The sequence below is a fragment of the Pseudophryne corroboree genome, chromosome 2 (genome assembly GCF_028390025.1).
Source record: "Pseudophryne corroboree isolate aPseCor3 chromosome 2, aPseCor3.hap2, whole genome shotgun sequence".
In the NCBI taxonomy this organism is placed as follows: domain Eukaryota; kingdom Metazoa; phylum Chordata; class Amphibia; order Anura; family Myobatrachidae; genus Pseudophryne; species Pseudophryne corroboree.
This window is the reverse complement of record NC_086445.1, coordinates 84,832,789-84,845,994: the sequence shown is the minus strand read 5'-3', so window position 1 is coordinate 84,845,994 and position 13,206 is coordinate 84,832,789. Positions and strand designations below refer to the sequence as shown.

Below are 13,206 nucleotides of genomic sequence, written 5' to 3'. Positions count from 1 at the left end.
TGTGCAGGCTCTGTCTCTCTCTGACTTCTACATGTTTCATTCTGATTCTCTATATTCTGAACCCAGTACCCCCCCCCCCTCTCTCTCCCCAGCATCTCCTCCCCCTCTGTCTAGCATCTGTCCTTACCTCTCCCTCTGCCCAGCATCTGCCCCCTCCCCCACTCTCTCCCCAGCATCTCCTCCCCCTCTGTGTAGCATCTGTCCTTACCTCTCCCTCTGCCCAGCATCTGCCCCCTCCCCCACTCTCTCCCCAGCATCTCCTCCCCCTCTGTGTAGCATCTGTCCTTACCTCTCCCTCTGCCCAGCATCTGCCCCCTCCCCCACTCTCTCCCCAGCATCTCCTCCCCCTCTGTGTAGCATTTGTCCTTACCTCTCCCTCTGCCCAGCATCTGTCATCCCCCCACTCACCAGCATCTGCCCCCCTTCTCCCCAGCATCTGCCACCCTCTCTCTCTCTTTGTCCTCACTTTTCTCTCTGTCCAACATCTGTCCCCACCTTTCTTTGTCCATCATTTGTCCACACACACCCCCCTCTCCTTTGCATCAGTCCCCTCACTCTCCAGCATCCACCCCTCCTCTTTCCCCAGTATCTGCCCCCCCTCTCTCTGCCCAGCATCTGCCCCCACACTCTTTATCCAACATCTGCCCCAACCACTCTCTGTCCAGCATCTGCCACCCCCCTCTCTCTGCCTAGCATCCCCCCTCTCTCTACCCAGCATCTATCTCCCACTCTCTCTGTCCAGCATCTGTCCCCTCTCTCATCCCAGCATCTGCCACCCCCCTCTCTCTCTACCCAGCATCTGCCCCCCTCTCTCTGCCTAGCATCCCCCTCTCTTTGCCCAGCATCTGTCCCCCCCACTCTCTGCCCAGCATCTGTTTCTGCCCAGCATCTGTCCCCCACTCTCTCTGCCCAGCATCTATCTCCCCCTCTCTCTGCCCAACGTCTATCTACCCCTCTCTCTGCCCAGCATCTGTCTCCCCCTCTCTCTGCCCAGCATCTATCTACCCCTCTCTCTGCCCAGCATCTGTCTCCCCCTCTCTCTGCCCAGCATCTGTCTCCCCCTCTCTCTGCCCAGCATCTGTCTCCCCTTCTCTCTGCCCAGCATCTGTCTCCCCCTCTCTCTGCCCAGCATCTGTCTCCCCCTCTCTCTGCCCAGCATCTGTCTCCCCCTCTCTCTGCACAGCATCTGTCTACCCCTTTCTCTGCCCAGCATCTATCTCCCCCTCTCTCTGCCCAACGTCTATCTACCCCTCTCTCTGCCCAGCATCTGTCTCCCCCTCTCTCTGCCCAGCATCTATCTACCCCTCTCTCTGCCCAGCATCTGTCTCCCCCTCTCTCTGCCCAGCATCTGTCCCCCCTCTCTGCCCAGCATCTGTCTCCCCCTCTCTCTGCCCAGCATCTGTCTCCCCCTCTCTCTGCCCAGCATCTGTCTCCCCTTCTCTCTGCCCAGCGTCTATCTACCCCTCTCTCTGCCCAGCATCTGTCTCCCCCTCTCTCTGCCCAGCGTCTATCTACCCCTCTCTCTGCCCAGCATCTGTCTCCCCCTCTTTCTGCCCAGCGTCTATCTACCCCTCTCTCTGCCCAGCATCTATCTCTCCCTCTCTCTGCCCAGCATCTGTCTCCCCCTCTCTCTGCCCAGCATCTGTACCCCCCTCTCTCTTGCCAGCACCTGTGTCTCCCCCTCTCTCTGCCCAGCATCTGTCCCCCCTCTCTCTGCCCAGCATCTGCCTCCCCCTCTCTCTGCCCAGCACCTTTACCTTCTTTCTGCCCAGCATCTGTCTCTCCCCCTCTCTCTGCCCAGCACCTTTACCTTCTTTCTGCCCAGCATCTGTCTCTCGCTTCTCTCTGCCCAGCCTCTATCTCCCCCTCTCTCTGCCCAGCATCTGTCTCCCCCACACTTTGCTTGCCCAGCATCTGTCTACCCCTTTCTCTGCCCAGCATCTATCTACCCCTCTCTCTGCCCAGCATCTATCTCCCCCTTTCTCTGCCCAGCATCTATCTACCCCTCTCTCTGCCCAGCGTCTATCTACCCCTCTCTCTGCCCAGCATTTATCTCCCCCTCTCTCTGCCCAGCATCTATCTACCCCTCTCTCTGCCAGGCGTCTATCTACCCCTCTCTCTGCCCAGCATCTATCTCCCCCTTTCTCTGCCCAGCATCTATCTACCCCTCTCTCTGCCCAGCGTCTATCTACCCCTCTCTCTGCCCAGCATTTATCTCCCCCTCTCTCTGCCCAGCATCTATCTACCCCTCTCTCTGCCCAGCGTCTATCTACCCCTCTCTCTGCCCAGCATCTATCTCCCCCTCTCTCTGCCCAGCATCTATCTACCCCTCTCTCTGCCCAGCATTTATCTCCCCCTCTCTCTGCCCAACATCTGTCTCTCCCCTCTCACTGCCCAGCATCTGTCTCTCCCTTCTCTCTGCCCAGCATCTGTCTCTCCCCTCTCACTGCCCAGCATCTGTCTCTCCCTTCTCTCTGCCCAGCATCTGTCTCTCCCTTCTCTCTGCCCAGCATTTATCACCCCCTCTCTCTGCCCAGCATCTATATCCCCCTCTCTCTGCCCAGCATCTGTCTCCCCCACACTCTGCCTGCACAGCATCTGTCTACCCCTTTCTCTGCCCAGCATCTATCTACCTCTCTCTCTGCCCAGCATTTATCTCCCCTGCTCTCTGCCCGGCATCTGTCTCCCCCACACTCTGCCCAGCATCTATCTATCCCTTTCTCTGCCCAGCATCTATCTACCCCTCTCTCTGCCCAGCATCTATCTCCCCCTTTCTCTGCCCAGCATCTATCTACCCCTCTCTCTGCCCAGCGTCTATCTACCCCTCTCTCTGCCCAGCATTTATCTCCCCCTCTCTCTGCCCAGCATCTATCTACCCCTCTCTCTGCCCAGCATCTATCTCCCCCTCTCTCTGCCCAGCATCTATCTACCCCTCTCTCTGCCCAGCATTTATCTCCCCCTCTCTCTGCCCAACATCTGTCTCTCCCCTCTCACTGCCCAGCATCTGTCTCTCCCTTCTCTCTGCCCAGCATCTGTCTCTCCCCTCTCACTGCCCAGCATCTGTCTCTCCCTTCTCTCTGCCCAGCATCTGTCTCTCCCTTCTCTCTGCCCAGCATTTATCACCCCCTCTCTCTGCCCAGCATCTATCTCCCCCTCTCTCTGCCCAGCATCTGTCTCCCCCACACTCTGCCTGCACAGCATCTGTCTACCCCTTTCTCTGCCCAGCATCTATCTACCCCTCTCTCTGCCCAGCATCTATCTACCCCTCTCTCTGCCCAGCATTTATCTCCCCTTCTCTCTGCCCGGCATCTGTCTCCCCCACACTCTGCCCAGCATCTATCTATCCCTTTCTCTGCCCAGCATCTATCTACCCCTCTCTCTGCCCAGCATTTATCTCCCCCTCTCTCTGCCCAGCATCTATCTCCCCCTCTCTCTGCCCAGCATCTATCTACCCCTCTCTCTGCCCAGCATTTATCTCCCCCTCTCTCTGCCCAGCATCTGTCTCTCCCTTCTCTCTGCCCAGCATCTGTCTCTCCCTTCTCTCTGCCCAGCATCTGTTTCTCCCCTCTCTCTGCCCAGCATATGTCTCCCCCTCTCTCTGCCCTTCATTATGTCTATATGCGCCCCTACTACATGTAAGGGGCACTACTACTGTGGACATTATGTGTATAAATGGCACTACTGTGGGCATTGTGTATAAGGGCTACTACTATGTGGTATAATATGAATCAGGGGCTTTATAGCCCAGATTTATCAAGCCATAGAGAGAGATAAATTGCATGGTGATAAAGTACCAGCTAACCAGCTCCTAACTGTCATTTTTCAAACACAGCCTGTAACGTGGCAGATAGGAGCTGATTGGCTGGTACACTATCACTGTGCAATTTATCACTCTCCAAGGCTTGATAAATCTGGGCCTATGTACAGTGTAATGTGAATAAGATTGTGCTACTCTGCAGTGTAATAAATTAATAAAGGGAGAACCACCACGACCATTGCGTTGGATAAAGAGGATACTCTGGACCCTCGCTAGGTGGAATACCCGGCCAACACCACAAGGGATTTGGTAACTATCGATCTCCAGACTGGATGTCATAACAATATCTTCCTGCAGGGAGAACTTTCGCATTTATCAGCACATATTGCTTATTCCGGCATTTGCATACAAGACTTGCCCTAAGAGAGACTAAAAATGGTCTAGATATTGGCTATCAGGCTCTTTTAGGGGTACATCTACTAAGCAGTGATAAAAGTGGAGACGTGAGCCAGTGGAGAAGTTGCCCATGGCAACCAATCAGCATTGCCGTAACATTTATAATTTGCATACTATAAAAGTATACATAGCAGCTGATTGGTTGTCAAGGGCAACTTCTCCACTGGCTCACTTCTCCACTTTTATCACTGCTTAGTACATGTCCCCCTTAGTCATTTATTAATCATACGGATGTTGTTATTGATTCATTTTGCACGTTCTTATTAAATATCTGAAATTCGTGGTTTTAAACAATATCGTATGTAAATGGTATCCTTTTGAAGCGCAGCTGGTTTTTTTTTGTTATTTTGCAAGCGCAGCCTGTAATGTGGCAGTTAGGAGCTGATTGGCTGGTACTTTATCTCTCTACAAGATTTGATAAATCTCCCTCATAATTAGCTAGTGCCGGAGCATTTCCCACATCTGCATACAGATCTAGGCAGATAGCTATTTTGTAGCATGTGCAGTACAAACTTGCTGATTGTACGCTAAGCATACACGTGAAGTCTCCACTTATCAGGACTCCCAGGTATTCAGTGATATTAATCTGAAAAAAAAAATCCCTCACTATCTAGAATATCTTCTTATTTGAAAAGCTACTGAAATATTACAAACACACTTATGAATATCATCAGTAGCTCTTTTACATTAGGCATTTGTACAGTATTTTGCCTTAGCAGCCCTACGGAAACAAAGACGCCGCACTTTGTACGCTGCTGAGCCTACTGCATCTCTCTGATCTTCCTGTAGGTGGGCTTTTGCGTAAAAAGTCATTATTTTTTCATGTAGTAATGACAATTCTTCGCTCCGCAGCTGTAAGATTACCGATACCCTATAAACCTGACATTCCATGCTGTGACGCCAACTTTGTATATGTATAATCAGCGCAGCAATCTATTTTTATTACATTATATTAAAAGATACATTTTATTTTTATCTTATGACTGGTGTCCATAGGGAAATCTGTTAGCGTTGCAGTTTAGCACAGCTTGCACTGCACTATACATACGTTATGTACTTTCATCCCTGTTGCAGTCCTGTACTGAGTACAGTTTAACGGTCTCCTCGCCAGTACTGTAACCTGATAAATTCTACACAGCATTAAAACCGTAATAATGGAATAGGACCAAATATATAAATCTTTATTGTCTATTCCACTAAAGCTCCAGGAAAGAAAGTAATATTAGTATTAAATATATAGAAGGCTATATATCTTTTTAATAATATGTTTTATGCTTTCATTAATGAAGCTTTTAAAACTTCTAATTAGAATAAAAAAAAAAAATAATCTGGGTTGTATAAACCAATGTAATAAACTACTTTACTGTGTTAGTTTAGCTTTTTGTCTTAATCTCTGCATCCGGATGCTGTAACATTATGCACTGTACATGGCCAAATGGATGGTAATTGAACACTGTTGAATTCATCACATTTCTCCAAGTAATTAACTTTTATCCAGATGAGGCAGATGAAATATTATACAATTCTGTTAAATAATGTATGCGACTGACGGCACTTTCATGCTTTAAGAGATTAGCTGACTTTTAAGGATTTTCAGCCCTTCCGCAGATAGCTGTTACACATCATTATCAAGGATGAAATTAAACCTACTATTTTGGGGACAAGGGATTCAAAAGATCTTTAATGATGACATTGGAACCTAATTAGAAATTAACCAGATCTTTATTTTACTAAATTTGATCTGGGTAAACTGGTTTGTAATGTGACTTGAAGCTTTATTGGGACAGACAAAACAAACAATAGGAGCAGGAAGCAATACTGTGAAATAGGCAGAAATTTGAGAGCAAAATCCCGATGTTTTCATTGCGTATCGATTAGATACTTATTCATGACAGGAAGACTGTAACTAAAGTCCCATTTCTCTTTACATGCGTTTCAGGGGGCTGGTGTCACAGTTGTACACACTGATTTAACTTTCTATATTTAGTAAACCATTATTTTTCTCGGTGACAGTGGTGTTATCAAGTAACGTGGGCTGATAGAGTGTGGCCAACCCAAATTATGTTTACCCAGGCTGGTTCTTATTCGTACGTATGTATAAATGACAAAGGTGGATCGAAATAAAGGGGTCTATGGGGTCATTCCGAGTTGTTCGCTCGCTAGCAGTTTTTAGCAGTCGTGCAAACGCTGTGCCGCCGTCCTCTGGGAGTGTATCTCAGCTTAGCAGAAGTGCGAACGAAAGGATCGCAGAGCGACTACAAAAAAAATGGTGCCGTTTCTGAGTAGCTCCAGACTTACTCCTATCTTGCGATCACTTCAGACTGTTCAGTTCCGGATTTGACATCACAAACACGCCCTGCGTTCTCCCAGCCACGCCTGCATTTTTCCTGGCACGCCTGCGTTTTTTCGAACACTCCCTGAAAACGGTGAGTTGACACCCAGAAATGCCCTCTTCCTGTCAATCACTCTGTGGCTGCCCTTGCGACTGAAAAGCGTCGCTAGACCTTGTGTAAAAATACTTCGCCCGTTGTGAAAGTACGTCGCGCATGCGCTCTGCGCCGCATACGCATGCGCTGAGGTGCCGCTTTTTAATTTAATTTTTATCTAGCGATCAACTCAGAATGACCCCCTATGTACGAGACACACACCTTAAAGACCATCCAGTCGATGCGCCCAATATCGATATATCGGATTGATATATTGTTAGTCCAAATCGTTTTCAACACGCTACCCTTTCCATACAGTGAACAGATAGTGGGTTGCATCGCCCCGGTAACTCATTTACACCGCACAGCAACCCGGATCTGACGCTTGTTTAACCCTACTTTTAACACGGGTTGAAATGCTGCGTTGCTTGACCCAGGATATTTTCCCTGGGCACTTTCACACTGCACTAAAATCCAGGTTACTGCGCGTTCATGTACAATATCCCAGGTCATTTTTGTCAGTGTGAAAGGATTATAATTTGGACTTCAACAATGTAAACAGCAAAAAAAAAGTTATTTTTAGGCAAGATAACAATCTTTGGGCCATAAGACCTCTTTTCAAAGTTATTCTGTATCATCGGCATATTAAAATAATAATATTATTATTATTATTATTATTATTATTATTAATAATATTATTATTATTATTATTATTAGTATTATTATTATTATTATTAAATAGGTAGTTTCTTTAGAGGGAAGACGCTACTAGGGTGGCCAATCCCAGCCCATTTTTTCAATCCCGGGTATCGAGATTGAAAACTGGTCAATCCCAGGATTCCCGGGATTGGCTATTCCCTATGTGACCACCCCTCTCGCCCTGCCTCGCCCCACACATATAACTCACTATACGACGGGGTTGTGAGACGTCCAGTGGACTCTGCGGAGGTGGATGGCTGACTGCGCAGCATGACCTGTGACTGCACATCACGCTGCGCCGGGGGAGCGGCATCCTGAGGACGCCCAACGCTGCCCGGCTTTAAAAAAACAAAGGGCCGCATGATCCCTCAATCCCCGGGATTAGAGCTTCCAATCTCGGTATTGAATCATGGCCGATTTTTGGCCTAAATCCCGGGATCCCGCCAATCCGGATCCCGGGATTGGCCACCCTAGAAGCTACTTATCGTTAGAGAACACAGGGAACTTAATTTAAGGCTAAAGTTATTTCACTCTTGCTGTTTGAACAATTTGCTGATTTTATATTGTTTATATATTATCTTATGCCTAATGGAGACATTTTAAACCTTTTTGTGCAATGTAATATTGATGAAAGAGGCTGTTTCTAATACGATCAGGGCAATGGAAGAGTTTATGCTTTATTTGTTCAGCTTGAAAAAAAAAAGGAAAGAGATTTATGTCGGCGCAGTTTTATTAATGGGTTTTTATCCTAGAATTATTTTATGTTTGGATGCTGTGAAGTAAAAATATATGAGTTTCAAAAATGAAATCAGTAGGGAGCAGTTTTATTTGTTAAAGACAGGGATTAGTGATTGTATACAATAAACTTATCTTTCCAACCTGACTTTATGAAAACATATATGAGCAGTCAATTGCAATAAATCTTTGCAATAGACATAAATAAGGAAATAATGTTGCGTAAACAGCTCAGCAAAATATAAGCACAGCGTGTAATTATTATTTACAGTCAGGTTTTTGTTCCCCTGCTCTCAGTGTTGTCTATTTGGGTATATTAGAGAAAATATTGCTAATATTCTAACATGTATGGCCGGACTTGGACATTTTTTTAAAGGGGCAAATACAGTACTTACAATGCAAAACCATGCCTTGTAAGTGTTGCCCATTTAAAAATACGTCTGAGTTCGGACGGCATGCCGCACGCTCACCAAACCCGAAAAATGCAGATTTTGGCAACTCAGCAACTAATGAAATAGAAGCTGTTAGTGCTTTCAGGAGTCGTATTGTAGAATGCGTTGACCAGTGCAGGCTTCAAGCAAAGTATAATCATTTCTGTTTAATGTAATTTGAAATGAATAGCCCGCAGAGTTCAAAGGGATTTTTAACAACCACATCAAGTGATGACGCTACAAGGGTAATTGTGGATGAGAATTAGCAAGATAAACAGTCACACAGCCCTTTTCTATCTATTCACATGCGTGTACTTGTGAACCTATGGGTTGATCAGAATTGGTTGTAATAAATTTGTGTTCTTTACAGCATTTACATCTCTTGTGGTGAGATGCATATATAAGATACAGATTTCAAACATATATACTCAATTCCACTAGTAAAAAGTGAAAAACGCACACGCACAAACTAGAATAATAGGGTGGTTACAGGACAACCTTAATATGGACCTGTCTCTGCCATGGGAGCCATTAGATGGGGGGAGGGGTGGGGGAGCACATGTCATGATGGAGATAGGACATATCACCATTCATTATTATGTAGATGTTGTAGTATTCAGGATTATCATAGGCAGCATGTTACCTGATTGCAGTATATTGTCAGCTCTTGCTCTGCACTTCTTGTTTGGCAGCTCCCTTGCTCCTCCCTCTCTCCATAGCAGAGAAGCAAGGATCTCTCCTCAGGCCCACAGCTGAAAAAGAAATGTGCAACAAAGGGTTTTGTATTTACTACTAAGAACTCCAGCAAACATGTTAAGGCGGGGCACTTTACTTAATTCATTAGTTGTTGGTGTGCTCTTGCACATTGATGCATAAAAATATATTTGCATATGATAGCATCACTGTCCTCTGTTGTTGGAAATAGAAATAATTCTCAAGCCAAAAAAAATGTTCTTATACAGTAGCGGATCACATCAATAAGAAACATTAAAAAGTCTGTGGCAGAACACTTATAGGCCTGATTCAGAGGTACACACTAACTGTACACAGTGTCAATGTTAGCATGGGTGGAGCGATTAATTGCAACTGCATGAATATTCTGAAAACCCTTACATGCATGCATTACCCTGCGCCTGCACACAAATATGCTGTTGCGTGCAGGGCCAATAGTATCAGAGATGATGAGGGAAACCAGGAGCGTTGCTTGGTGGCAGGGGTGCAAGTGGGCGGGTATGGGTGGGTACAGCGTACCCTTAAGAATTTAGCCGTGGGTACGCCGTACCCACGCCGACAGGCCGCTGCTCGCTTCATCCGTTGCTGCTGCTCACCGCCACTGCATGAGGGGAGGAGAACACAGCCTGCGCCTCTCCTGCCCCTCAGTGTCTTCAATTCAGCTCCGGCCCGTGAGCCAATCAGATCTCACGGACCGGCAGCCAAGGCTCCTGATTGGCTGCCGGTCTGCAAGCTTTGACTGGCTCATGGATCGGCGCTGAATTGAAGGTAGAGACCCGCACCACCGCCGGAGACTGAGGGGCAGAAGAGGCGCACGCTGCGCTCTCCTCCCCTCACACACATTACAGCACAGCAGCAGCAGGGGAAGGGGGGTATGTGTACCTGGCACTGGGGGCATATCTGGCACTGCTGGCATATCTGGCACTGCGGGGACATGTGTATCTGGCACTGGGGGGACATGTGTATCTGGCACTGCGGGCATATCTGGCACTTGGGGGACATGTGTATCTGGCACTGAGGGCATATCTGGCACTGGGGGCATATCTGGCACTGGGAGCATATCTGGCACTGGGAGCATATCTTCCATTGGTGGGACGTGTTTCTGGCACTAGGGACATTTCTGTATCTGGCACTGGGGGACAATGTATATCTGACACAGTGGGGGCATTTGTGTATCTGGCACTGGGGGCATATCTGGCACTGTGGGGGCATTTCTGTATCTGGCACTGGGGGGCATTTCTGGCACTGGGGGGCCATGTAACATAGTAACATAGTATTTGAGGTTGAAAAAAGACCATTGTCCATCGAGTTCAACATATTAGTGGTCTCCTATGCATGATGATTTGTCTAAAATTTTGACTGATGCTGATGTCAGCCGTTACATTTTATCCCTTTTTATAGTAACTATGGTGCGTGACTACGCACCATAACCCTGGATATCCTTATCCATTAGGAATTTATCTAACCCATTCTTAAAAGTGTTGACAGAGTCCGCCATTAAACCTTCCTCAGGCAGGGAATTCCAAACACGTATTGTCCTTACCGTGAAAAAGCCTTTACGACGTATTGTGCGGAATCTCCTCTCCTCTAACCTGAGCGAGTGTCCACGAGTCCTATGTGTTGATCTGGCCAAAAACAGGTCCCGCGCAAGCTCTGTATATTGTCCCCTTATATATTTGTAGATGTTGATCATATCCCCTCTTAGTCTCCTCTTTTCCAATGTAGACATGCCTAGTCTTTCAAGCCTTTCCTTGTATTCCATCGTCTCCATGCCCTTAATTAGTTTGGTCGCCCTCCTCTGAACCTTTTCTAGCTCCAGGATATCCTTTTTGTAGTACGGTGCCCAGAATTGTACACAGTATTCAAGGTGTGGTCTCTCTAGTGATTTATATAACGGGAGTATAACACCCTCGTCCCTTGCATCAATTCCCCGTTTTATGCATGCTAGTATCTTATTAGCCTTCTTTGCTGCCATCCTACTTTGGGAACTGCTGCTTAGTTTGTTATCTATGAGAACACCTAAATCTTTTTCCACTAATTTTACCCCACAGTGCATTACCTTACACCTGTCTGTGTTGAAGCACATTCTCCATTTGGCTGCCCATGATTCTAATTTAACTAAGTCATTCTGAAGAGACTCGGCATCCTCCTCCATATTTATAGCCTTACACAATTTGGTATCATCTGCAAAAATTGACACCATGCTCTCTAGACCTTCTGTTAGGTCGTTAATGAAAATGTTGAACAATAGCGGTCCTAATACCAGCCTTGTGGCACACCACTTAACACTTCAGTCCAATTTGAAAGCGATCCATTAACCACAACGCGCTGTTCTCTATTATCTAACCAATTCTTGACCCAAGTGCATATAGTGCTTCCTAGCCTTATTTCTTGTAGCTTGTAGATAAGTCGCATGTGGGGTACTGTGTCGAAAGCTTTGGCAGAGTCGAAAAAGATTACATCCACCTCTTTACCCTGATCGAGGTTTGCACTTACTGTTTCATAAAAACCAAGTAAGTTGGTTTGACAGGATCTGTCCTTCACAAATCCATGTTGATTCCTTTTAATGATTTTATTGGCTTCAAGGAACTTATGAATACTATCCCTTAGAATACCTTCCAGTACTTTCCCCACTATAGATGTAAGATTAACTGGTCTATAGTTACCTGGTTCAGCTTTACTTCCCTTTTTGAATATAGGCACTACTTCCGCTATACGCCAGTCTTTGGGAACCATACTTGATATAACTAAATCCTTAAATATCAAAAATAGCGGTTTTGCCAGTTCAGAGTGAAGCTCCATAAGAACCCTTGGGTGAATTCCACCGGGCCCCAGTGACTTGTTAATCTTTAAATGTTTTAATAGGTCACAGACTACCTCCTCACTTAAATAAGTACCTATCAGTGGGATATTATCATTATTGAGATTGTGTGTTAGTCCCTGAATTGGGTCCTCTCTAATAAATACTGTTGAAAAAAATTCATTAAGTATGTCCGCTATGTCAGTATCATTTTTGATTAAGACTCCCGACTTGACTTTTACAGGGTTTATACTCTCCTTCTTTAATCTCTTGCTATTAATGTATTTAAAGAATTTTTTTTCGGATTTGATTTGCTTTCCTTAGCTACTAGTTTTCTGTTTCTACTTTAGCCGCTCTTATTTCTTTTTTGCATATTTTGTTACAGTCCTTATAGTGCTGAAATGATTCCGCATTCCCATCAGATTTGTATTTTTTAAATGCTCGCCTTTTCTTGCCCATAAGTTCCTTTATTTTTTTATTAAGCCACATTAGTTTATTATTTTTAATCCTTTTTTTGCTGCTCGTAGGAATAAATTTGAGAGTATTTTTAGCTAGTAGTGATTTTAATACATCCCATTTCTCTGTAGTATTTTTTCCTAGAAACAAACCTTCCCAATCAATATCCGTTAAAGTTTTCCTCATCATTTCAAAGTTTGCTTTGCTAAAGTTTAGAGTCCTAGTTGAGCCAGTATAGGACTGTTTATGAAAACTTATATTGAATGTGACCTTATTGTGGTCACTGTTTCCTATGGGCGCCCCCACTTTAATATCTGATACCAATTCCCCATTGTGTATCTGGCACTGGGGACATTTCTGTATCTGGCACTGGAGGCATATCCGGCACTGGGGGCGTCTCTGTATCTGGCACTGTGGGCATATCTGGCACTGGGAGCATATCTGCCACTGGGGGGACATGTGTATCTGGCACTGGGGACATTTCTGTATCTGGCACTGAGGAGCAATGTATATCTGACACAGTGGAGGTATTTGTGTATCTGGCACTGTGAGGCAATGTATATCTGGCACGCTGGAGGCATTTGTGTATCTGGCAATGTGGGGCAATGTGTATCTGGCACTGTGAGGCAATGTATATCTGGCACTCTGGGGGCATTTGTGTATCTGGCACTGTGGGGCAATGTGTATCTGGCACTGTGAGGCAATGTATATCTG

The 13,206-nt window shown here is 46.0% G+C and overlaps 1 long non-coding RNA gene across 1 annotated transcript in view; it reads right to left on the bottom strand.

The window, feature by feature from the left end:
- The window catches only part of LOC135050533 (uncharacterized), a 68,445-nt gene that overhangs the window by 40,690 nt on the left and 14,549 nt on the right, over nt 1–13,206 (bottom strand). The window contains exon 2 of the long non-coding RNA XR_010241650.1: nt 9,148–9,256. This is a non-coding gene — a long non-coding RNA (uncharacterized LOC135050533). The remainder of the gene's footprint in view (nt 1–9,147; nt 9,257–13,206) is intronic.